At 37.6% G+C, this 26,518-nt stretch overlaps 1 pseudogene; it reads left to right on the forward strand.

Annotated features, from left to right (window-relative positions):
* LOC100982228 (uncharacterized) lies at positions 1-26,518 on the forward strand (annotated as a pseudogene).

The raw sequence follows: 26,518 nt of genomic DNA on the forward strand, positions 1-26,518 counted from the left end.
ATGGTCCTGGGTCTGAGGGCTCCCAGCCTTGCCTGTCATTCCCTTACCCAAAACATGGAGCACAGACACGACAGAGGAATCAGACTTACAGGAGCCACACAAGTTGTGGAAATGGACATTCAGACATTCTAAGAGATAACCAAGGGATTAATTTATCCCCATCCCCAGGAATCTGGTATGATGTAAGACTGAGCCCCTGACAATGCTGGAGGAGGGGAACAACGCAGCAGAAAGGGTTTCTTGCTAGGTGAACACAGGGAAGCTACGGCAATGATTTAAATAGGTTGAATTGTAATGAATAAGTATTATTTCCTACATGTCTAAGTTTGTGGGCTCAGATTTATGCTTGCCTCTATTAGTTAATGAGACAATTATAAAATTATTTTAAGAGAAATTATAAAACCAGTAAACCACTTGATATATATTGTTCACGAAGTTTTTTTTTTTTTTTTTTTGGAAAGAGTCTAATAAAGAACTTCACACTTAACATGGGCTCAAGAAATATTTGTTAAATTGAAATGACTGTATTAGGATGTTTCAAAATTCTCCATGTGCATCCATGCTAAATATACACTTTAGGACAAGTGACATGGTATATTTTAAGAGAGTCAGTGTAGTGCTTGGGTTGAGGGAATAGGTTTAGGAATCACCTGCTTAGATTCAAGTATGTTATACAATAATTATATAACCTTAGACAATTAGCTAAATGTTTTGTGCCAAGTTTGCATTTGAAAAACGAGTATAATAATAATAATGCCCACCTCTCAGTGTTGTCACCAAGATTAAATGAATTGTGTCTTTGAGTTTTAAATGCAAGATTTCAAAATTAGTGACAATGTATAGGCTGTAGCCAATTTGCATGGGTGAGTTCATGAATAAGTTCCAAATAGACAAGAATATGCCTTTTATTGTATATTCTGCTTGCAGGCTTGGAATTCAGAATCTTTCTCAAAAAGCCTAGAATTTGTTGTTATTGTTGTTAAACTGTGATCTGTTTTACGGTTTGATGAACTGAGATTCTGCAAAATATTCAGGCATTAACAGTGACAGTTTTAACATTGGCATAGAAACACTCTCAAGATATTTAAACATTAGCTAACTTGATTGTCTTTGGACTTCAATGCTGTCTTTATATATTTTTGTCCTTCATAACTCAGGTTATAAAAATATCATTACCTGAGCTAAAAAATGGCCAGGGCAACCACCCATATTCCAAGTATGGTCTATAGAACATTACATATTACATTGGAGAATAACACAGGGGTGGGTTCCTCCTTGGTTATTTCATTATATTAAACATCTGTACATTTCATTTTAGCTTGTATTATAGCTGGCTTTCTTGGTTACAGGCACACCAAGTATCCATTCCCCAAACAAGCTCTGTTTCTTGTAACTCACCATCTCCTTTTTAATTCCTTAATTCCACTGGCAATTTGGAGTGGTCTGCTTACTCATGTTGTGTCTGCAGTTCTGGAGTCTTAGCCCTTGAGTCATGTAATTTTGGAAATCTTTGCCTTCTGCCTTATGTATTAACAGCAATCAGGCAGCCTCTTAAGACCTTCCTGGAAACATCCCAAAATACCTCAGCTTTTATTTTGGTTTTAGTTTGAAGAAATATCAGTCAAGTTATCCCTGAGCTCCTAATTTTGACTGGCCACCCAGATGAAGACAGCCTTAGAGATGTCTAGTTTGGCAAATCAGCATCCTTGGCAGCAATTTGTGGATTTCGTAAATGTCACACAACCAATTTGTATTATCGAGGTACCAAAATCACAATTTAGCTTTTTATTCCAAGGAAAACTTTTTCTATGACTGATGTTTAGTACTAGAAATTCCTTCCTTTCTTGTTTAGCTGATCAATGAAAGGCTAGGTTTTAAAGTAGGAAAAAAAAGTATGGGATTAAAGATTCACTAAGTAAAGAAATCTATTTTTTTTAAAAAAACATTAGTAGCAATTGAGGGATAAACGAGTAGATGAAACTCTATAATCAGAGTTTATAGAATATTTCTTAATACATGTATTCAATAAAACCTTTTTAACCTACTATATACAGGATACATTGCTAAGTCACAGAGAAAGTGTGAAAAACTAAGAGCCATTTTTTTGCCCAAAAGAAGCTTATGGTCTAGGATGAAAGGCAAGAAGATAAACAGGTGATTTCAATATAGAGCGCTAAGTGCTATATTAGGGGTAAGTACTCAGTATAATGAGAGCACTAAGATAAAGCACCAGGAACACTATGGGGTTTGGGGTTAGAAGAATTTTCCTGGAGGTATACATATCTAAGCTATAATAAGAAAGGGGTAAATAATTTGGCCAGGAAAAGATAATGCATTTTGAGCATTCTAGGCAAGGGAAATAGCCATGCAAAGACCTCAATTATTCCAATCAAAGAGGGAAGGCCTTAGAAGTTCTCACTCACATATTATGTTAATTTTGGTAAATTGAAAAATAGCCACAGGTTCTTCCCGTTTTTTTGCATCCAGGTTCTTACAATGTGATGTCACAAATCCTCCCATAAAGAGGTGGGGTATATTTTTCTACCTCTTGAGTCTGGGGTGGCCATGTGACTTGTTTTGGTCAAAAGGACATAAGCAAATGTGAAAACTGCTTGTGCTTTGGAGCCTGGCCTCTTTCTGAGCTAAAGGCCTGAGACCACTATGTTTTTATGAGCATGAGCAAGCCTGCAGATGAAAAGAGAGATCACATGGAGGAAAACTGAGGCATCTGGGCTGACAATCTGCCAACTGCCAGGTAGGTAAGAGAAGCTGTCTGTGCGAGGCAAAATTAGCTTCACTACCCCGCAAAGATGTCCATATCCTAATCCTCAGGACCTGTGAATATGTTATTTTACATGGCAAAAGGGACTTTGAAGATATGACTAAGCATTTTAAGATGGGAGGATTATCCTGGATCATCTTGGTGAGTTTATTATAATCACAAGGGAGACAGGAGACTCAGAGTCAGAGAAGACGGGGTAATGGAAGCCAGGGTAGCTGTCATAGAGAGATTTGAAAATAGTATATGGCTGGCTTTCAAGATGGAGGGAGGAGTCATGAGATAAAGAATGTAGGTGGCCTCTAGAATCTAGAGAAGGCAAGGAAGCAGATTCCCCTCTAAAGCCACGAGAAGGAATACAGTCCTGTGGATATCTTAATTTTAGTCCAGTTAGACTTCTGATCTTTATTTAGAACCCTCAGGAAATACAAACTATAACAAGCAGTTTTGGTCTTAAGTTACTACGTTTCGGGGTGAATTCTTACACAGGAACCGCTAAACAATACACTGATCTACAAGTTCAAAATAAAAAATAAAGCAAAAGAGTATTTATATTAAGCTACTTAAAAATAGTCATTTTCTAACTCTCCTATGGACTTTTACGTGGGTTCTTTACATCTTCTGAGATTCCAAATGAGGATTTCATCCATTCTTTCATCCAATACAACCTGGTTGTCTGTTGTCTGAATAGTAATGAACTAGACCCTGCAGCAGAAATTGGGAACTTGTTTCTGCTTTCAAAGAGCAATTATGTTCCTAGAAGTCTCATCTTGAGCATGTTGCTTAAGTCTCTAAATTTCAGTATCTGCATCTTCAGAAATGGGATAATAATAGTACTTAGCTTAGAGAATTGCTTTGAGACTCAGATGCAAAAATGCTTATAAAGCACTCAGCTTTACATGACATTCAATAAGTATTCAATAAATGCCAGCAGAATTGAAAAGAGATGAGGGAAAACTAGATGGCAAATAAAAAGTAGGAAAGACAGTAATATGAGAAGTAACAATAACTCTTATTTATTGTTTGTGATGCTCTGGAAAACTTATGTTTATGTTTAGTAACAGTGACAACAACTCTGCAAGGTAGATTTTGTTATTTTTACTTTACAAATGCCAAAATTGAGATTTCAAAGGTTAAGTATCTTATTAGGTCGGTGCAAAAGTAATTGCAGTTTTGCCATTACTTTCAAAGGCAAAAACCGCAATTACTTTTCACCAACCTGATATCTGACACCAGACAAGCAGCCAGTAGCACCAGGTATCTAACCCTGCACTGTCTAATCCTAACGTCCTTTATCTCCCTGAAAACCCTAAGTTTATAGTAGTTTTAGTTGGTAGTTACACAGTCTTACTTCTGCACTGTTCAGTAGCCAGGTGGCTGTGGCTTAGGGTTTTCAAGTCCAGTGGAGCCTTCAATGTTGCTTGGCAATTTTTTTCACTAAATGCGGGTTAACAGCCTCAACCTTTTCTCTTTGAGTAGATTATTTTGCCTCGGCTTTCATAGAAAAAATAGAGGCCATCAGATATTAACAGTTTCCCTTCCCTACATTATAAAACTTCCCACAGTAGTATCCATCCTTCTTTTCTGTATAAGGGAAAATGAGTCAATATTTATCAGCTGCATGCTTTTTATATCTCCAGCCTAACCTGAACTCTTGAACCACACTCATACTTCTTATTACCTATGAAACATCTCTACTGGGTATCCAATAAGCTTTTCAAACTTCACTGATCTTCCTTACCAAAATCTGTTGTCCCATCATCTTCCCCATGCCAGGTAATGGCAACTCACATCCCTCCATCTCTTTAGGCTACACACTTTGGAGTTATCCATGCCAGCCAAGTCATTATCATTTCTTGTTTGGATTATTTCAATAACCTCCTAATTTATCCTCTTTCTACCACCAACATTGTGCACCTGCAATCTATTCTTAACACAGTATCTGGAGTTATTCTGCTAAAAATGTAAATCAGATTATATTTTCTGTCCCAAACTATCTATTATGTTCTCATTTCATGCCAAGCAAAAGCCAAAGTATTTGCAATGGCCTATAAAGCTCCATACCATTGGGTTCCCCATCGCCTCTTTGACCTCACAGCCTACTATTCTCCTCAGTTGTCCATCTCCTTGTTGTCCCTTGACTATGTTGGCCTTGTTTGGCCTTGGGCCTTTGAATTTGTTCTTCCCTTTGCCTGGAACAGTCTTCTCCATGAAATTTGCCTGGCTTTTCTTTTACTTACTTTGGATTGTTGCTTGAATGTTTTATTCTCATTGAAGCATTCTTTTTATTTATTTATTTATTTATTTATTTATTTATTTATTTATTTTTTTATTTTTTAGATGAAGGCTTGCTCTTGTCCCCCAGGCTGGAGTGCAATGGCATGATCTCAGCTCACTGCAACCTCTGACTCCCAGGTTCAAGAGATTCTCCTGCCTCAGCCTCCTGAGTAGCTGGGATTATAGGCACCTGCCACCACACCCAGCTAATTTTTGTATTTTTAGTAGAGACAGGTTTTCACCATATTAGCCAGGCTGGTCTCAAACTCCTGACCTCAGGTGATCTGCCCACCTCGGCCTTGCAAAGTGTTGGGATTACAGGCGTGAGCCACCGCGCCTGGCTCACTGAGGCATTCTAATCACTTTATTTAAAATTGCTTGATACTCTACACCGTTCTGTATCTCCCTTTTATGTCTTAATCTTCTCCATAGCGCTTACTACCATCTAACATTCTGTATATTCATTTTGTTTGACTCCTCCAACTAAAATGCAAGATCCATAAAAATGGGATTAAAAAAAAGTACCACTATACTTTCCAGTGGTTATGACATTGCTGGAATATAGTAGAACTTCAGTAAAGAATTTTGAAATGAATGAATCTTTTTTTTCCTTGCTAAAGAACTTTGTTTATATGCTGAATCCAACTTTACTGCCCTCTTTAGGAACTGATTCATCAGTTATTCTCAGAATTTCCTGTGTTTTTCCTCTCTTTCATCTGAATATAGTCTTTAGGCTATAACTGTAATTAACAATCACTAATCTCTTTAAAAATATCTTCTCTGTGGTTTCCAGTTTAGGCTATTTTTCTATGAAAATTACAGTAAAGAAACACAAGATGGAATGAATGCCTAGGAAAGATAGGAGGCTGGAAGACAAAATGAGATTTTAAAAAATATCTGGAAATTAGAAAGAGGATGAGAGCAAGATGAAGGATGAGGCAGAGGAGTAGAGGCAGCTATAGCTCAGAATATATGGAAGGGAGCTTTGAGGTGTGTGTGTGTGTGTGTGGTTGGGGCACTGTCAGCTTATCTTCCTGGTGGTGCCTAGAGAATATTTGGACCCCCAGTTGACAAGGAGAAACAGCAGTAATGAGAAGTAAAGCTAAAAGGAGAAGAGTTATTTTTTTTGATATATGTGTATGCATTGCATCAGTCTGTTCACCCATTTCCTCTCCCCATTGTTATACACAGAACTGTTCACTGGTGAGCTAGAGAGTACGTTGAGATTACAATGACTTCTTTATACATCCAGTGTTACAACCATGTGTCGCTAAAAAAAAAAAAATACTAGTGCAAAAGTCAATATATTTGCTGACACTCTACTAACTACTTAAAATCATGCCACATTTCAGTCTTCTTCATATTTAGGTCTTGACTTCTATGTACAGTTGTTTTTGTTAGATTTTTATAATTGGATTTTTGCCAGAAAGAAAAAACACATTTTTTACTCGCATTAACTCTTTCAATTTCACAACAAATCTAAGAAAAATGCAACAACAGGAAAATTAAAACAAATGGAAACATTAAAAGTATCCATCAATATATACAAATATTGGTTAAGTAAATTATAGTGTAATCTTACTATATATCATGCAACCTTTAAAAGAAAGGGAAGTAGATGTGTGTGTCCTGACATGGAAAAATATTGAAGATACATTTTCAATTGAAAAAAGCAAAGTGCATGATGGGATAAGTGGACTAGACACATGGACTGGGAATTAGAAGGGAGTGCTTAGAACACAGTCACCTGGAATATCTGAAATATCTGAATACCTAAAATATCTGAGAGCTTTCAGTTTCTGCAGATTGATGCAGAATGCAAATGCCAGGAGGGAGAGACCCTGACCACCAGAGTGCAGGATGGTGCTCATTCTCAAACAATTTGGTTTTCTCGGTATCATAAGAAAGATATCCAGAGAAAACAGAGACACTGGGAAAAGATAGTTGCAGTAAAGAAGGCAAAAGAAAGCAAGAAAAAGAAAGAAGAAAAGCCAATTGCGCAGAAAATCCAGGAATCTGCCCCTAACACAGCAAATATTTTCTGAGATCTCTAAGCAAAGAGATTCTTTTGGAAGACAAACACTCAGGACAAAGGCTGTGTATCAATTTGAGTATGACCCACCCCATGTCAAAGAAGGAATTGAGTAGACTGGCTGGACAGATATGAAGGTTGTATGGTTCAGATGAAATCTACTAGGCCATTTTGGATCTGCCTCACTGGATTCACAGTAGACAGTGCCCTGTGTGAAGAGCGAAGATGAATTTTCTAGCGACTTGCTAGACATAAAAGAAGACTTCTTTTAGTTTATTTCCTCTGGAAACCCTTGTGTTCCCGACTCCTAACTTAGAATACACTCTTGAAGATGTTGATGTAAACAAAGTTTGTATCTTTGATGGACTTGTGGATGAAAGCATTCAGAAGAAGGTGACATTTCAAAAGGCCCAGGAATACTCTTTCAGGACAGCCCACTTGTCTGTCATTCCAGGGATACATGATCAGACACCAGAGTGGAAATAACTCTCATTTAGGGTTGCTGGCCATCAATCAAGTATTTGATATTCTGTCCACTTGAGACTCTTAACTTGCCTGAAGCATTGAAGACAGGAATTTCTTCCAGAAAAGTTATATTCTTCAGAGCACAGTGGGATGATGGGCCTAAGATTGCAGCTGCAGAACAAAGCGCTGGAGGCCCTGACCAAAGAACAGGGCAGAGGGTGGCAGTGACACACTTGCCTTTACTTGACATCTTCTTGGATCTTCACAATAAGCTACTAATGACAGGGACCACATTTTGTACTCTTTTTTTATCTCCCATACTTCCTAGTTCACAGGATATACCCGTATTTATATTAAGTAAAAAAGTTTATGTAACAAGGAATTAGCCCCAAACCACATGGCTTTGGATGTGTCTTAATTCATCTTTTGTACATATATCATTATATGTGAAACATCTACTCTTTAGAGATTGTTTAAATAATAAATAATTATTGTTGTATAAAAATTAAATAATTATCATTATATAAGAAAAAAGCAAAGCACAGCACAGTGCATAAAGATGATTCATTTACTCTGTTGTGCTTTTTTAAAGAAGTATAACAATAGATACATCTATTTTGGTTGTGTGCAAATATCCTTTTTCTGAAGATGAATTACACAAATTGGGATTGATGATTAGCTTTGGGATAGGTGGGAAGCATGCAGGCTTTTGCTATTTATTTGTCAATTTTCTAAAATGTCTGTACCATTGGGTAGGTGGGAATTTTGTCGTGTTTGTATTTACCTTTCAGAATATGTGCATATATAATATAAAGATGTATTGCTTATACAATTTACATTAAAACATACTTACATAAATAAAAAATATTAAAAAGCAAACAGTGATTGAAGGTAGAGGGGTTTGGGACCATTGTTTTCATTATAAGACAGCATACTTTTGATTTTATTTATTTATTTTTTATTTTCTTAGATCTTGAGCTTGCATTACTTTTACTTAGTGGAAAATAACAATAAAGATGGAAAAAAGGATAAAGGCAGCAGAGGAAAAGCATTTGAGAGCTTAGGCCCAGGCACCAGACTGCCTAGGTTTAAATCTTAGGTCTGCTACTTACTAGCTGGATAACCTTGGGTAATTTACTTACCTTGTCTGTGTCTTAGTTTTCCTATTTGTAAAATGCAAAATAGAAATACTTTTCATATAGGGTTATAGTGAGGATTAAATTATAGAAATTAGTTAATATGGAAAAAGTGCTTGATTTAGTATCTTATACATAGTAATCACTGCCTGTGATATATTATAAATATGTTCTTAGGTAAAGAAAGGGAAAAAACACATAAACCACTTCAATCTGTTTTATTTTCCCCATCCTGACCCATGTCTAGTTTGACTAATAATTCTAGGGTTGGGAGTCTTTTCAAGAAGAAGGAGAAGACCAGGGTTGAAGCTGAGCAATGGTTTGGGGCCTCTGAAAGAGGAAAAGGCAATGGGAAGAATTTTTCAAAAATAAAAATTGCATTCTAATTATTATGCTTTAATCAATACCTTTATTCCTTCTTGCCATCCTGAAAAATCTTTGTCCTTTTTACCAAGTGTTTTTTTTTTTATATTCCACCTAATTTTAAGGAATGGCCAAGCCCTACTCCCTCCAGGAAGCCTTTGATAAAGTTCCTGGTGCATGCAGAACTCTCTTGTATATATTGTTTTTCATCACATTTAGTTCCATCGTATACTGTATGGTCTGATTACAGGAACCACAGAAATTAGTTGTAATTTATCGTATGATAGCATTATGTAGAAATACATCAGTAAGGTACTAATTACTATAGGTTTTCAATATGTTTATTAGATTGGTAGTCATTTTTTTATGAAAGAACATCGATTTTCCTTTGACCTAACATATCTTGTAAAATCTTGTACTTTCTTTTTCCTTCTATTCATATGTAAATCTTTAGAAGTGGAAAGCTACATTTCATAATAGCAGTTTCCATTTCCACAGATGAGTTACTCCTGAACCCATTATAAATGGCTTTCAGTCCACCATTCTGCTAAAACTACTTTCATTGAGGTATGCAGTAACTTCTTACTTGCCAGAGGCAAATATGTATTTCAGTCCTTATTTTACTTAACTGTTTAACATCAATGTCTTGACCACTTCTGGAATCTTATTGAATCTTCTCTGCTGGATTCCCAGGACTTTGGGAGGCCAGGTTTGGAGAATAGCTCGAGCCCAGGAGTTCATGATCAGCCTAGGCAACATAGCCAGACCATGTCTCTGTAAAATAAAAAAATAAAAAAAAAGAAGAAAGTTAAAAGACAAATTTTTAATGATCTGTGGTACGTTTAAAAAGAAACACTTAGAAAGTGACCTTGCAAAGCCAAAATCATTGATGGCAAAAAATTTTTAATATAGTTCTTAGAAAATGCACCTCCATGGAAATTCTCTTTTACTCCCCCAAGCTGCTGGATTCCAGGAGAATTTCTTCTTGGCTCAATTCCCACCCTTGGCCATTCTTTCTCAGTCTTCTTCATAGGCATCAACATCTAAGAAAATCTTCTGCAGGTCTTTCCTGCCACAGCTGGTTATTATAAGTATCAGAAATATAAATTATGATAAATTGGATAGTAAACAAGGTTACCATCATATTTAACAGAAAGGTTCTTAAGAACTGAAACATTGTAGAACAATATAGCACATCAAACAATATATTCTAGGGAAAGTATCATTATTGAGATAATATCATTTTGAGCATCCAGGATTTTGGAAAAGATATTTCTATAGGAAAGTTTAAAAAGGCTGGGCACAGTGGCTCATGCCTATAATCCCACACTCATGAGTGTGCCAGGCACACATCATTTGGTGGTGCTGATAGGGGCCAGAAGTGCTCTTATTCCTCACTCCTCTTTTCATTCAAAAGGAATTTTCCCCTCTCAGCGGTTTACTTTCTTCCCCAGGAGAGGCAGACTAATTTCAAGATTGGTGAGTTTCGAAGGAGAATCTGGCAAGTGTAGCTCCTTCTTCTCCCCTTGGTCTTTGGGATTTGCCTGCCTGCAGAGAATCTGCTCTAGTGGACCATATGGAAATCTTAGTGGTAAAGGTTGTAAACTTGCTTTTCTTCCCCCACAGTGAGTGGGTGAATAAGTTTGCTTAGTTCAGGGCTCATAATCGGGAAGCTCATTGTTGTCACATGTTCCCTGGGAGTCCTACTTTGATCTTCATCTGGCTCACTCCTTTGCCCATCTCAATTGATTTAGATTCAAGAGGGAAAACCAGGGGGCTTATTTAATAGTCCATTAGAACTTCAATATCTTCTTCCACATAGAGTTACTCTTCACTATATGTAACCTCATACACTGAAGAAAACTATCATTTCACAAATGTATTGTTCTACCTGTGGTAGTTTCAGATAGAAATCTTTCTATGATTTCATTAAGACAAGACATAACCACTCTTAGGATGACTTCATTGTCCCGAAGAGACCAAAGTACATCCCTCAGTGATGCCTAAGCATACCTCTCTCACGATCATAAATTCAGCTTAGAATTCCTGTGGTCACACATTTTGTTCTCTATTTTTGCCATGCAGGTAACAAAATAAAGAAGAAACTACCACCTAAAAAAGTAGAAAAAGACTAGAAACGTGCAAAAGAAATTCTGCTTCCTTCTTTGGAAAATTAGATCTTGTCCAATATCATATGATTCTCTACTGTTCTAGGATTTTCTCATATTGAACTTGAATGAAAACTTCCAAATTCTGGTAAAAATTTTTTCCAGAAGCCATTTTTATAAAAAAGATAAAATTTGAAATTAAGCTGAGAAATCATAATAAATGAAAACCTCTTTTCTTTGTGGTTTTCTCTATTATGTAGTAGTCATAAAGTGCATTTTATAACATTCACTTTTTGGTATGAAAATATTAGTCTTTTGAGACAATTCCAATCAGCATCCCTAATTTATATGTAAGGGAAATATTGAGTCATTCCAGGTTAGAGGGAGAATTCTTGGCACAGTTAAAAACTGAAATTCTAAGATTCTAATCCTAAGCCATATGGGGTCCAACCAGCTTAATATAGCAAGATGTTCTCAATAACTACCATGGTGTTATTCAGGGACTGAGAGAACCAAAAGTTAACCAGACCTGGTCCTCATCCCTGAGACTCTTGCTTACAAGCAGGAGAGGTAAATGTGAATTCAGAAAATTGTCTGATCCTCCTCTTCTGAAGCACCAGCATAACAAGTTTGGGTATTGGCCAAATGGATTAGTGCTATGTTTGGGTTCCTGGATGCTGGATCTTGGGTTTGTAAGTGCTCTGAAGCAACCAGAAATGGGAAGAATTAGTTGGAAGTAAAAATATGAAAACAACCCCAAACCCCAACTAAACCAAGAAATAGACAATAAAAAATATTTTTGGACCGGGCGCAGTGGCTCACCCCTGTAATCCCAGCACTTTGGGAGGCAAATGAGGTCAGGAGTTGGAGACCAGTCTGGTCAACATGGTGAAACCCCATCTGTACTAAAAATACAAAAATTAGCTGGGCATGTTGATGTGTGCCTGTAATCTCAGCCACTCAGGAGGCTGAGGCAGGAGAATAGCTTGAACCAGGGAGGTGGAGGTTGCAGTGAGCTGAGATCATGCCACTGCACTGTAGCCTGGGTGACAGAGTGAGACACCATCTCAAAAAAAATATATATATATATATATATTAATTACATATATATATTTCGAGAAGTCCAAGGTCTATCACTTTTAGAAGTGGAAGTCAGCATAAATTAAAATTTGAAGGAACAAGAGTCTGGTAGACACTAAGACCACATAGAGAATGAGAACAAGGCAGAAGGAAAATGAGAAGACCCCAAATCATCGCAGAGAACAAGCTGGCCAGCTTGTGACTCATCCCTGGTGGCTGCTGGCCATACAAATTATGAGCTTAAGGCCTGTATTGGAATTATGAGCTTAAGCCAAACACTGGATCATCGTGGTACAGTGGAAAGAGGACAGGGATTTCAGCAAATCATACAAGTAGTTGTTATTTTCAGCAAGTCCATGTTTCAAACTGGTACCTCAGTCTTTCCACCTAGAAGTATAAGGGTTATGTAGGAATGGGGTACCTAAAATAATCAGGAACATTGGCATATACACAGGATTTTTGGCCTTATTATATTTGCTTTCTTTTATGTCATGTGCTTACCTCTAGATCTGGGAGTGACTGAGACCAGCCCTGATGTGCTGAGATAGACACATTAGAAATGAGAGAAATGAGTGGGTCTCTAAAGAGAAAACTGGGATACTCTTACCCAATTTAGAAGAAAATAATTCCAGACTGGTAAAAACAGATGTCTTCCACAAAGAGGAAAGCCAAAATATCAAATGCAGCTGATGACAAGGATTATGAGGGAAAAAGATCTCTGAATTTATCAATAGTCCTGAATGTGAGAAAGGCAGTGGGCTGTTCTAGGAAAGCTTTGCAGCCAAGCAAATGCCAATCTGAATCCTGGTTGAGCCTCTTCGTAATGTTGTAATCTCTGGCAAATCAAATAATCTCTCTGAGCCTCAACTGTAAAGCCAAAATTATGATTACTACCTAATAACTTGAATACAAAGATTAGAAAAACATAGGTAGTTATCATTAACAGTCTTCAAGAGAATAATCATTTCAGTGGTGAGGATTGAATGGAGAGGAAATAAAAATAATAGAAATATACCCCTGATACAAGAAAAGTAATCAATGAAAGAAAATAGAGAAATCCGATGATAGCTAGAAGATGGCATCAAGCTAAACTTACTTTTACCACGGCTTCCACCTGCCACTATAGGGCAGATCTGTCACAATAAGGCAGAAAATATGGAGACTTGGTAGAAATAGCCAACTGAAGAAAAATATATAAAGAAAGGAGTTAAATGTGATAAACCAACAAGTAATTTAACATTTAATATGGAGAAAAGACCATTTCTCCTTCAAAACTAAAGATAAGGACAAGATGGCAGATGGAGATAGAGATGCTGAGGTAAGATGTGGTTTGATCCTGAGGTGTGGACTTTATAGATAGCCCACTTACACACACACACACACAAACACACACACACACACACATACAGACACACATATGCACTGGACACTTGGGTCCTTATCTTACTGAAGTTTTCTAAGGCAAGTGCTGACTCCTGTCCAATGTCTCCTCCTAGAAGGATTTTCCTTCTTTGTTTCCTATGAAATGATCCTCCTTGGATTCTCATTCTCTCTTAAACCTTGTCAATATCCTTTCCTTCTGGTTGTTTCAGAAAAGCTGGTGCTCTCCTGGCTTCCAGTCTTGGTCCTTTTCTGCCATTTTTACATGCCTGGGTGAGCTTGCCTAGCTTCCCATTGCTTCAATTTAGTCTCGAATATTGGTAATTCCAAAATCTATGTCTCTGGACCAAACTCTTCTCCAGCACTCAAAGACTTCTTATACAACTAATTGGTTACAGGTTGTCTCTGGCTAAATGTCTTTCAGTCTTAATATGTCCAAGATAGAACTCTATATTCACTCAAACCACTTCCTGCTCCAACCTGTGTTGCCCAGATACCCCTCAAGGAGGACTTGTATCCAGTAGCTGGGAATGTTGTCAGCAAGCAGCCTCAGTTGTCAGCTCCCACAGGTTTCTCCACAGCCTCAGAGAGCCATCTCACCTAAGACCATGCCGTTCCTGGACTGGTCTACATCCAATTACTCAGTACAGTGAGAGCACAAATCCCCAGCCATTTCAGCTCCCTTCAGGACAACTTTGATGAGCCGTATGCTACCCAGAGCTCCTGAGACATTGACCAAGGCATCAGGCCTGCATTGCAATTCATCTTCTCCTTCCACCTAACCCCACTTCCTCTGCCTTCCTTCTACAGAATTTGATCTCTAATAAATACTTGTCATGCCAGTCTTTGTTTTGGCATCTGCTTCCAAAGAACACAACTTGCAGCACACCAGGACCTACTTGTTTTCCAAAGCAGAAATCTAGGTGTTATGTCTCTCCCACCCCCCTCATTCACCAGTCATCAAAGACTGGCAATTCTTTCTCCTAAATCTTACCATTCTAGCTAGTTTCTCTACTACTCCCTACTCACTTCCAATATTCTAGCTCAGCTTTTGCATCCTTGGCAGGCCTATCTTAAACTTGATGGTTAAGATTCCTTCCATTGAATGGGCCCAGAAGGGCCATTGTTTTCCTCTTTGCTGAATTGCGAGTTTACAAGTCTCTCTCCTTTATTTAACTGTCTGCTTCTCTGGGCTAGATGCCAAGTCTTATTTTTCTTCTTGGTATTCAACCTTCCCAAAACTTCACTCACACCCTCAACTCCATAGCAGAAACCTTACCCAGTCCCTGACACTTAGAGAAACTCTGTATGCATTTGGCTAATTAACACATCAATAATATTGTCCAGGTAAATAAGATTTAAACAATACCTAACGTGATACTGTTTAAACCTACAGTTAGATAGTTGTGCCTTACAGACAGCTTGTCTATAAAATGACTTAAACACATCATTCACACATCATAAACCTGCCCCTTTTTCATCTTTTTGTTATACTTCATTGTGAAACAGTTAGCCGTAATATCCCCACAGAGAGTATTTCATGCAGGTAACTCAGTTCACTGGGAGAAGAGAACAGATTTTAACCGTTGCTTATTTTGTATATTTGTAGCTCCAGTTTGCCAAGTCTGAAAAAGTTACCATCATGTTATGTATATGCTGTATATATAACATGGAAAATTATCTGTGATCAAGGGAAATAACTAAATAAGGGAGGTTAGGATCCATCCATGTGATGAAATGTGGTTTAGTATTAAAAAGCAAATCCATTCCCAGAGATTGACTAGGATGATACTTGTAAAATAATCTCATATGGTTAAATTTAGGGACCTGAAAAAAATTCCACCTAACCATCCCCTCTGTAGCATTTTCATTTGATTATAATTTGAATATATTTTCATTTACTTTAAGCCTTTTCCTTGGAATTACCTATTCCAAGATTCTTAAATCAGTGGTAAGAGAACTGTTGGCCAAAGTTATGGCATCCCTTGTACAAATGATCTTTTTAAATTATACGACTCTGCTTTAAAAGCAGCTTTATGCAGCCTAGATGTTTTTAGTTTATGATTTGCAAGAATTGCTTTGTGATTTTTGCCACTGAACCTGGTCTTTTATCTTTTTCCTCTCCCTTGCAGCTCTTTTTTTTTTTTTCTGTCTTTGCTGAGGTCATCTGAGAAAGATGGAGAGGCTTATCAGTAATGGCACATTGGTCTATTTGTTTGCAATTTAAGATTGGAATCTTTCAAAGAAAATGGAAATTGGCATGGATCACTCTTATCCCTTAGAATTTCAATTTTCATTAAGTAGATGTTTATGGAGCAGCAGCTTGAACCAGGCACTGAAAGTACATGGGTTCATATGTCTATGAAACCATGTCTTACGGAGAAGACATTAAACCGTATTAACAATTCCTAATCTGTGTGATGAATGCTGTAAGGGTAAGCACAGAAGGCTCTGGAAGCACTAAATGAATGTCTGATTCCACAATGAACGGGGCAGCCTCCTTTCTGGGTAGGTGACACTTAGTGTTTAAAAGAAGAATGGGAATTAGCCAGGGAACAGGAGGAAGTCATACGTTAGACAAGCTGGAAAGGACCTTCTAAGGAGGAAGGAGTTTGTGAAATTGCAAGAAATTCTCTATTCCTTATAAGGAGAGTGAAAGGAAGGAAATAATAACAGATGAGATGGTGAAAAAGGATGATAAAACTATAAGCATTTACAATTTTCCATCTCTGATTTTCTACGAAATGTGGATTTCAGAGATAACAGTCCTTCTTTTTACAGTGGGGTGAAAGATAGAGATGGAAAATGAAAGCAGCTGAAGATTACCTTATCTGCTAAAAAAGATGGATAGACCCATTGGGAGAACAAAGGATTTGGGAGATAGAGCCTTCCACAGTCAGGATGAAGAAATAAGCAGGTGGAAAAGTTGAGGAGGTGGTGGAGATAGAGGGAAAGAGAGAGACAAAGAGAGATGGAAAAACACACACACATACAAACACACACATAAGACAGAAATAGTGAGAGACACATGATAGAGAGGTAGGGACACCTAGAGAGAAAACAAACAGATAGGCAGTGAGAGAACAAACAGAGACAGAGATCGAGACATTCGTTGAAAGACAGACATTAAACAAGGAGACAGAGAACAGGAAAGGCAGCAACTACCACAGACATGAGAACTTTAAGGAAAGGGAGTTGCTCTTATTGAGGTTTTTAAGAAGATTTCTTGTGTATTGTGTTACATAATGCCCTTCATTTTTCCACAAAGAGTTTAGTAGAACTACCCTGCTTATCAATGTTTTTTGACTTAGAGTTTTTCTTCTGGATGTATTACCATGGTCAGCCTGGCTCCATAGATGCCGTTATGTACTATAGTGGTAAGCAGTGATGAGATTAGGGAAGGCCTGTGTGCCCCATTAGGGTTTGAGGTTCCTTAGAGACCAGCTCATTGTAGTTAGAAGGTGAGATTTCTCTGTTTTGACCCCACAATTTATGCATAAAAAGCTCTGGGGAATCTGGTTGCATCTCAAGAAAAGCAGCTTGGGCATCACCTGGCCTGGGAAGTCTTTCCAATCCTTGCAGACCTGGTTGGTGCCCTACTTCTGTGTTCCCACAGTACTCTGACTCACCCTGTTTACCACAGGTAGAACATGGGGGAACTCTATTCACATGGGTGTAGCCTTGTAGTATAGTTTGAAGTTGGGTAATGTGATGCCTCCAGGTTTGTTGTCTTTGCTTAGGATTGCCTTGGCTATTTGAGCTCTTTTTCGGTTCCATATGAATTTTAAAATAGGGATTTCTGCCAAAAGCAATAGCAACAAAAGCAAAAATTGACAAATGGGATCTAATTAAACTAAAGAGCTTCTGCACAGCAAAAGAAACTGTCATCAGAGTGAACAGACGGCCTGCAGAGGAAGAGAAATTTTTTTCCATCTATCTATCTGACAAAGGTCTAATACTTAAAGGTCTGGATATAAGACTCTAATATCCAGAGTCTACAAGTAACTTAAACAAATTTACAAGAAAAAAAACATTAAAAAGTGGGCAAAGGACATGAAGAGACACTTCTCAAAAGAAGACATTCATGCGGTCAACAAACATATGGAAAAAAGCTCAACATCACTGATTTAGAGAAATGCAAATCAAAACCACAATGAAACACCATCTCATGCCAGTCAGAATGGCGATTACTAAAAAGTCAAGAAACAACAGATGCTGGCTAGGTTGTGGAGAAAAATGAACGCTTTTATACTGTTGGTGAGAATGCAAATTAATTTAACCATTGTGGAAGACTGTGGTGATTCCTCAAAGACCTACAGGCAGAAATAACATTTGACCCAGGATTCCCATTACTGGGTATATATCCACAGGAATATAAATCATTCTATTATAAAGATACATGCACGCATATGTTCATTGCAGCACTATTCACAGTAGCAAAGACAGGAAATCAACCCAGATGCCCAACAGTGATAGGCTGGATAAATAAAATGTGGTACATATACAACATGGAATACTATGCAGCCATAAAAAGGACTGAGATCATGTCCTTTGCAGGGAGATGGATGTAGTTGGAAGCCATTATCTTCAGCAAACTCACAAAGGAACAGAAAACCAAACACTGCATGTTCTCACTTATAAGTGGGAGCTGAACAATGAGAACACGTGGACACATCAGAGGAAACAACACACACTGGGGCCTCTCAGGTTGAGCAGAGGGAGGGAGAGCATTGGGAAGAATAGCTAGTGGATGCTGGGCTTAATATCTGGGTGATGGGTTGATCTGTGCAGCAAACCACCATGGCACACATTTACCTATGTAACAAAACTGCACATCCTGCACATGTACCCTAGAACTTAAAAGTTGAAGAAAAGATAAAATAAAATAGGTTTTTCAAATTCTGTGAAGAATGTCATTGGTAGTTTCATAGGAATAGCACTGAAGCTGTACATTCCTTTGGGCAGTATGGCCATTTCAACAATATTGATTCTTCCTATCCATGAACATGGAATATTTTTCCATTTGTTTATGTCATCTCTGATTTCTTTGAGCAGTGTTTTGTAATTCTCTTTGTGAAGCTATTTCACCTCTCTGGTTAGCTGTATTTCTAAATATTTTATTCTTTTTTGTGGCTATTGTGCATAGTATTGAGTTCTTAATTTGGTTTTCAGCTTGCATGTTGTTGGTGCATAGGAATGTTACTGATTTTTGTACATTGATTACATTGATTTTGTATCCCGAGACTTCGTTAAAGTTGTTTTTCAGATCAAAGAGCTTTTGGGAAGAGAACATGGGTTTTTCTAGGTATAGAATCATATTATCTGCAAACAGGGAACGTTTAACTTTATCTCTTTCTACTTGGATGCCTTTTATTTCTCTCTTTTGCCTGATTTCTCCGGCCAGGAATTTCTTCCTTGCTTTTCTAATTCACCAAAGCCAAGTCTTAAAGATTCAGTGGTCTACAGGTATCTGCTAATGAATATTATTGTCCCCATATAACCTAGAAGAAACAAGTAGAGGATGTTAAGAGACCTGCTCAATGTGAGGGTAATAGTAAATGGCAAAGCCAGGTCTAGATCATAGATCCGCTAATGTTTGTGTCTCCGCTATTTTGACTCTACAATATTGCTTCTCACCTGAATGGAGTTCAATTAGAAAAAGGATATAGATACCTGACCAAACACAGTCCACATACTTAAGCTGTCTCTAGATTACAAGGAGATCAAGTGAAAATTGTACCTGGTTTGATCCAACTTAAAGCTTTTTTTTTTTTTATAAACTATACCGATTATCTCTCTTGCCAATGGTCACATACCTTGATATCCTTGTTTTCTCCTGCATGTTAGATATAACTTACTATGAATAGTGAATTACAGTGGAACAAGCCAAGTTGAGAGGTTACAGCATTTGAAATTGGCCTCTCCTACTGTATGTGCATGTTCTGTGCCAGAAACAGACTCATTTACAGGAGAGAGGAATAACTTCGACCTGAATTATTATATAACAGACAATAGCTGGTCCAGCAGTCTGGGATGGGTGAAGAAGTTGTCTAATGAGGGAATTGTTATTTCAATTGGGAAAATAGCCTTGTTATAGGGAGTATGAGAGCAAATGATAATCTGGAATCCTGGATAAGAGAAATGGGCATCAGGGAGAAAGAGTAGCAGGAAGCAGAGGCCCTACCCCTTTGCCTACAACAAGGAGAGCACAGTAGAGAACTAAAAAATGCAAGGAAGGTTCTATTTCCAAAGATTTCTGAGTACATAAATAGCCTAAGAACTCAGACACTAAATATGCATGAAGAAAGTAATGGCTGGACTAACAAAAATGGTAAAGATATCAAATCAAAGAATGGTAAATGGAGATGCTTAAAGTTAGTATGCCTAAAGTTAAGATTGGTCCTTGCTAATGTGGTTGTCTAAGTGTGCAGACTGGAGTCAAGATGGAAAGAGAGAAGAGGGTTGCAGAGTCTAAGGAACAGCAAAGTCTTAATACTTCTTTATTGAGTAGATAACAGTACTATTTTGGAGCGTCTGACTTAACTGCTGATACAGACATGTACAAAGAGATGGAGAAGTTGTTCTAAAGGATACTTGATTCAAAACAATATGCTTGCAGCACAAAACCAATAATGCAAAATGTCTGTTAATATATGAAATACAGGGGTAATGCTAAGAATATATCATTCAATTAGACTATGCATAAGGAATAAGTAAATATTTTGATTTACTTACATTGCCAAAACAATTTTTTAAAAGTTTGTTTTTATTGCCTTGATGTTGAATAGAAGACTGTGGAGGGAGACAAAATCACCACAGAATGAAACATTTAAATAATAAGAATAACTGAACTTTTAGGCACAGGTCTCATTTATTTGGACTGAATGAATCCAAACTCTCCAATTGAAAGCTATTTTAAGAGAGAGCCTGGTGATATAGTCTTCCAAAGAGCCACCACCTTCAGAAATAGATTCTGTGTGTTATCCAATAATCAGCTGGCAACATAGGTGTTTATCTAAGATTAATCTAATAGACTTCATTTGCTTAAAAGCTAATCATTGCTTAGGAGCCACAGTAACTACGAGTTGAGTGATTACAGTGCACGTGTTGGCAATAATCCCTAAAAGAATTTAAAAGCGTCAAAGTCAAGGATAAGAACTGGTAATGATTCTCTGGAGTATAGTTTGAATATTAGTTTTGGTTCCCCACCAGGGGGCTTCCTGGACCCCTTTAACGGCAGCAGTCAAATCAAATGCTTTGTCCCAGCTTATGGACAAAGGAGTGGATGTAACGGACTTTCTTTTGCTCGTGTAATCTACTGCAAGACTCATGCTAATGTACCCCTGCATAGCTTCATAGTGTGATTACCTAATCTACTCTTCATCATCTTAGTATTGAGAGATGGGAGATTAGACAACAGAAAAAGGAGATTAATACAGACTTTACAAGACATAATGTGGTCACATCCCATCTCTTGGCCCAGATTTAAGAGCATTGGGGTTTTAAAGGCCCAGTGGCTTAAAAGCAACTAACCGACTAAACAGAATCCTGCCCAAATACTGCATTACATTTACCACATGAGGAAATTTAGCATTATAAATAATTCAGCCCAAGTGGCACTTCTCAGTGCAGATGAACTCAGGCCATTTTGCAGCATTAACTCTGATGATTTTTGTTTAAACTTATTTTCTAGTACAATCTTGGTTCATCTTTAATGGGCTACTTACGTCATCCATTTAAAATAGTTAGGTTCATCCTGCTCTCCCACAGAAACAATGCCTATTTCTCAGAATGATACTTGCAAGGAGAGGTCTAATTTCGCAACACAGATTGATTTGTGTGTGTGTGCAATGAAAAGAATCTATGTGCTTTTCGAAGTGGCCAGGGTCACAGTGGCTGTAATCTCGTTGATCTAGATTAAAAACAGACTCTTGTCCTGGTATGCTGAGTATCAGTCCCAGTTGTGTAACAAGTGGTTATTCCACTTTTGTGAGTAGGCACATAAGACTGACCAATATCTCAGGGAAGCAGAAAAAATGAACATAAGATTGTTAAGTGTTTTTGGTCAAGATAGAATATTATAGTAAAATGATGTATTTTCCCGTCATGTGATAATGCACGTGAATTAAACAATACAAATGCTACCTTTAGATTTTAATTAGAATGATCATCAGTTACTGAGTAATTTTTGATGAGTCACTCTTTTTCACTAATAGGAAATAAAAACTCCAAAGATAATGGAAGCGTTTCACTGCTGCATTTAAATATAGATTTCTGGATTATTGTTGTAATAGGTAACTTATTAGTTGGGTAGTAGGAACTACTTACTGACTTCAGGATTTTCCATGATAATATAGTTATGATAAAGGGAATTTCAAGGTTTTGCAAATTATAGACTGGTAAAATTCAGATCCCTTAGATATTTTTTAATGGTCTCATTCATCATTTCTCCTTTGTCTGCATAGTTTATAAAAGTAGAATTCCTAGCTCTAATTCATCTTTGGAATGTTATGTAGATTCCACACCTCTCCCTACTGCCTACCTACACCCTCCCAGCCCCATCCCCTGCCAGATTTCAGCATTCTGCTCTCTGTTCTTTCCCCTCTTTAAATGAACGAAATTGAAAGCCTAGTACCTCCTCCCATAATACTAAGAAGCAGAACAATGCTGTCATCTGCTTCATTTTATGGACACCAGTGATTTTCCTGTAGTGGAATAACTCTTGATTAAATATTTTCCATGCTCCTCCACATTTCCTGGTTCTGCAGCTCTTGTTTCCCTGACTTAAAGCAAAAATATTGCTTGGCTAAGATACCATGCTCTATTTCAAATCAGTTTGCCACTAAAATTTGGTTATTGGAATATCCTTTAAAAGGCAAACTACCCATATTTGAATATTACTCACAGGATAAAAAATCAACCAGCCATCTCCTCAGTAGGTTCATAAATTTAATAAGTGATTTTTCAAAGAGCGTTTTATAATTATCCCTCTTTTAGAAATATAACCTCAAAGCTGATTTCTAGTTATGGCTTAATACATTTATCAAAACATAAGTTAATATATAAAGGCACATTTATATTATCTGCAACATTTACCTTTTCCAGCTAGAGAAACTATGATGTTTATCAGTTATTGTATTAATAATAGTCATTGGTTAATGTTATTAGGGAAGTTATACCATTTTCATGACATGTCATAACAAAATAAGCCACAACAGCAACAATAGCACCAACTCTAACTCTGGTACTACTACTACTATTGGTAATTCTGTGTCTACTGGCCCTGTGAGATAAGCCTGACAGCTACACTTATTCCCATTTTAAGGATAAGGAACCTGAAGCTGAGCACACTTCAGTGACTTATTTTAAGGTCAAAGCACACACCCAAGGTAGAAGCAAGGAAAGAAACCAGTTTTTCCGACTTTCAAGAATACATAGTTGGGTACTGGGCTTTTGTTATGTTAACAGCACCTGATATATCAGGGAAGTTTGCCTCTTATCAAAGCAAAATAAACATATTTATACAAAAAATATCACATTAAAAACTTTTTTATCAATCTTGAGACTCCAAATTTCATCATTAGTATGACTGTTTTTTCCCGTCCTCCAGAACTTTGTGTTTCTGCTTGGTCCTAAAGCATTGGAGAAGCTTATTCAGATATCGGTCAGTAGTCTGCCACAGTTGAACTGCAGTTACAACATTAATCCAGTTTACATTGTAATTTAGTCTGAAGTTCTGCTGTTTCTGTGCTGCACTTGGGCACAGAAGATTTTTATGACCAGGGAATCTTGGTGCCTGAGATCTTGGCTCCTTACACACCCTACTCAACCATTCCCCCTTTGAAGTCTTGCCACTTTCTTAGGTTGCTGTTAGAGCATATGCAGGCAATACTTAGGGGACTTATAGATCTCTCTCGTTTTTCAGGTTATGTTTCAGTTTATCAAATACGTAACTTCTCCTTTCTGCCTGACTTCCTGACCCTCAAAGCATTATTTTCTTTCTTTCTGCCTGAGACTTTGCCAAAGTCGCTGAGGCTGGGGTTGCAGCCTGCTCAAGAAGGAGCGGATATAAGGAGGACACACACAAGTTATCCTGCTGAGCACATTACAATGAAAAGGTCATCATTAGTGGCCCTTTTAGTCATTTAAAACATTTACTGAGCCCAAAGCTTTCACCTTCTATTCTGGGCTGAAATGCAGAGAAAATTTGGGCTGGTGATATTTGCATATATGCTGTAAGGAGTAGAAGAAAATCATATCCTTCAATTCTTGGTAGTAAGTGGAAATAACTGGTGACTCTGAGCAGATTCTGATTAGAACAATAAGATATTAGCTTTGTTTTCAAATTTTAATAAGATTTTAAGTAAGATTTTTGAAAGCAGAGGAAAGTTTATATACTTGACTGCTATTTCCATTGTCAGTTTATCATTGACAGTCACAAATCAGAGGGAAGTGACAATCATCTCCAGAATGAGAGAATACAGCATTCTTCAGAAGTAGTGCATGGGGCCAGGCGCGGTGACTCATGCCAGTAATCCCAGCACTTTGGGAGGCTGAGGTGGGCGGATCACCTAAGGTCAGGAGTTCGAGACCAGCCTGGCCAAGATGGTGAAACCCCATCTCTACTAAAACTACAAAACTTAGCCAGGCATGGTGAGGCATGCCTGTAATCCCAGGTATGGGGGAGGCTGAGGCAAGAGAATCACTTGAACTCGGGAGGCAGAGGTTACAGTGAGCCGAGATTGCACCACTGCACTCTAGCCTGGATGACAGAGTAAGATTCTGTAAAAAAAAAAAAAAAAAAAAAAAAAAGGCAATGAATGGCTTAATTCCTTTTCTTTATATTCATTTTTTTTTCTGTACTCAGGAAAACTATTCATAGTATAGTAGAAGTATAAATAAAATGTTCACTCTGAATCTGGATAAATTATTTGATCTGCTGTCAAAAGACCTTTCTTTATTTCATAATAAAAAGTGTACATGATTTATTCCAGTTTCAGTTCCCCTATGAACAAATAGCCAATTCTAGTGCTGTGTTCAATATTTTTACTTCAGAACATTGAGTAGGCATTGGGTCAGAAGCACCACCTGCTTAGGGAATGATTTGCCCTGCAATGTCTTTGGAAAGAAAGGAGTGTCTTAGTTTAATCCAGTATCATGTGTTGTGTATCACAGTATGTGAGAGCTTTAGATCATCGATGGAATTTTGATACTGAGTCTCCCATATACTGCAGTGCTGTGTGGTTGTGGCTGAGTCTTAATGCACCATATGATGTCATTTCCCCATTATAAAAACAAATGAAGAGAGTAGTGATTTATTTTGATACTTTCTTTACTTGCTTCTCAACTCCCCACAAGATCTTTAATAAAACTGGCTCTTCAGAAACAGATTAAGAAGCCTTGAAAATAGTTATATACGACATCTTTGTGGAAAGTCAGGATACAGAAATACATGAAATATGGATGAATTTGGCGGTTTGTAACATGTTACCAGAATCTATTTTCATCCCATGTTCACCATAACATTAGGACCCAGCAATGAATTTTAGGTTAAAGAAAAAGAAGGAAACCACAAAAAGAAAAAAGAAAATAATCAGAAAGTAATTGATTTATAAACCTTTATGTTCTGTTTTAAACTCCAAAATCCCCATAAGAGCGAATCAAAGTTCCAAGAATGACCAACCGTGCTCATTAATAATAAAAAGGCACACTAGAGAAGAAGTTGAGAATATCTTACCTATGCTTAGTGATATGATGTTTTGAAAGTGAGTATACAGTTGGAAAAATACAGTTTCATTAGTCCTCTCAGTGGTTTTTGAATCAGAGAAGAACACTGAGACCTGATGAGGGTTCATACAAAACTTGGTTGAATGCAGTTGCAAAATACATCACCTAAACTATAGGTAGGGACTGGTGATGGCCAGTGCTCACTCTTGGAAATATTTTCTTTAGTGTTTGACTAGGAGTTATCCAACTGTTTTTATAAGACACCTCCAATTTGGCTTAGAATAGAGCCAAAAAGTTAAATACTAGCTCAAGCTCCCACAATATCTTGGTTTTCTATGTGGCAAGACAACAGGATTTTCACTTTGCCACATTGCCCATGGAGCTGTACCACCCTCTTGCTAAGGTTAGAAGGCCCCCTGGGGCAAAAGCAACTGTCCTGTTTCTGTTTGTGGTTGGACTGAAGATGTTCACATGGCTAATGACCCCTGTGCCCAAAAGAAAAGCAGGTGAGATTAAGGTTCATGCAATATTGATGTGTTAAGAGGGTTTTCACAACTCAGGAAGCTCTCTTAGCTGAGTTGGTTCTCCGAAAATGTTGAGTCCTGTTTTCCGTGGCATGGTGCAGCTGATGTTGTCACTCTGTGGTCAGGAGCAGGAAAGCTGGTGGGGTGGAGAGAGATTAGTGGTCTGGAAGTATGTAATTGGTATTTCATGGCAACAGGGAGTTGACAGCCCTCAGGGACCACAAATGGAGGGGAGGACCAACAGCTCAACTAGATTAAAACAAACTATGATTGAAAAAAAGTAAGAGAGAAATATATTCAAACAGTTAAGAATTTGATAAATTACTCTATAGATGAATTCCATATTGCCTTCCATAAAAGGTAAAGTGTTAAGTGAGATAATATATGTAAGGAAGTTAGCCTAGTGCCAGGATGACAGTGATTAATCAATTGAAAACCTGCCTGCTTTTAGTATTATTCTGTATGGGGAGAAGTTGGGTATAACTTAAGCTTAGCACAAGTATTATTTCATTTAAATTTTCCCCTTATTTGTACTAGAGAATTTAATCCTTATTTCAGATCTTGTACCTGACACTGTGGGTGGAAAAACTCCACTCATGAATTTGGAGCGGGCAGGCACACGGCTACGGCAGTTGCCGTCCAACTGA

This window comes from Pan paniscus, chromosome 7 (genome assembly GCF_029289425.2).
Source record: "Pan paniscus chromosome 7, NHGRI_mPanPan1-v2.0_pri, whole genome shotgun sequence".
NCBI classification, from domain to species: domain Eukaryota; kingdom Metazoa; phylum Chordata; class Mammalia; order Primates; family Hominidae; genus Pan; species Pan paniscus.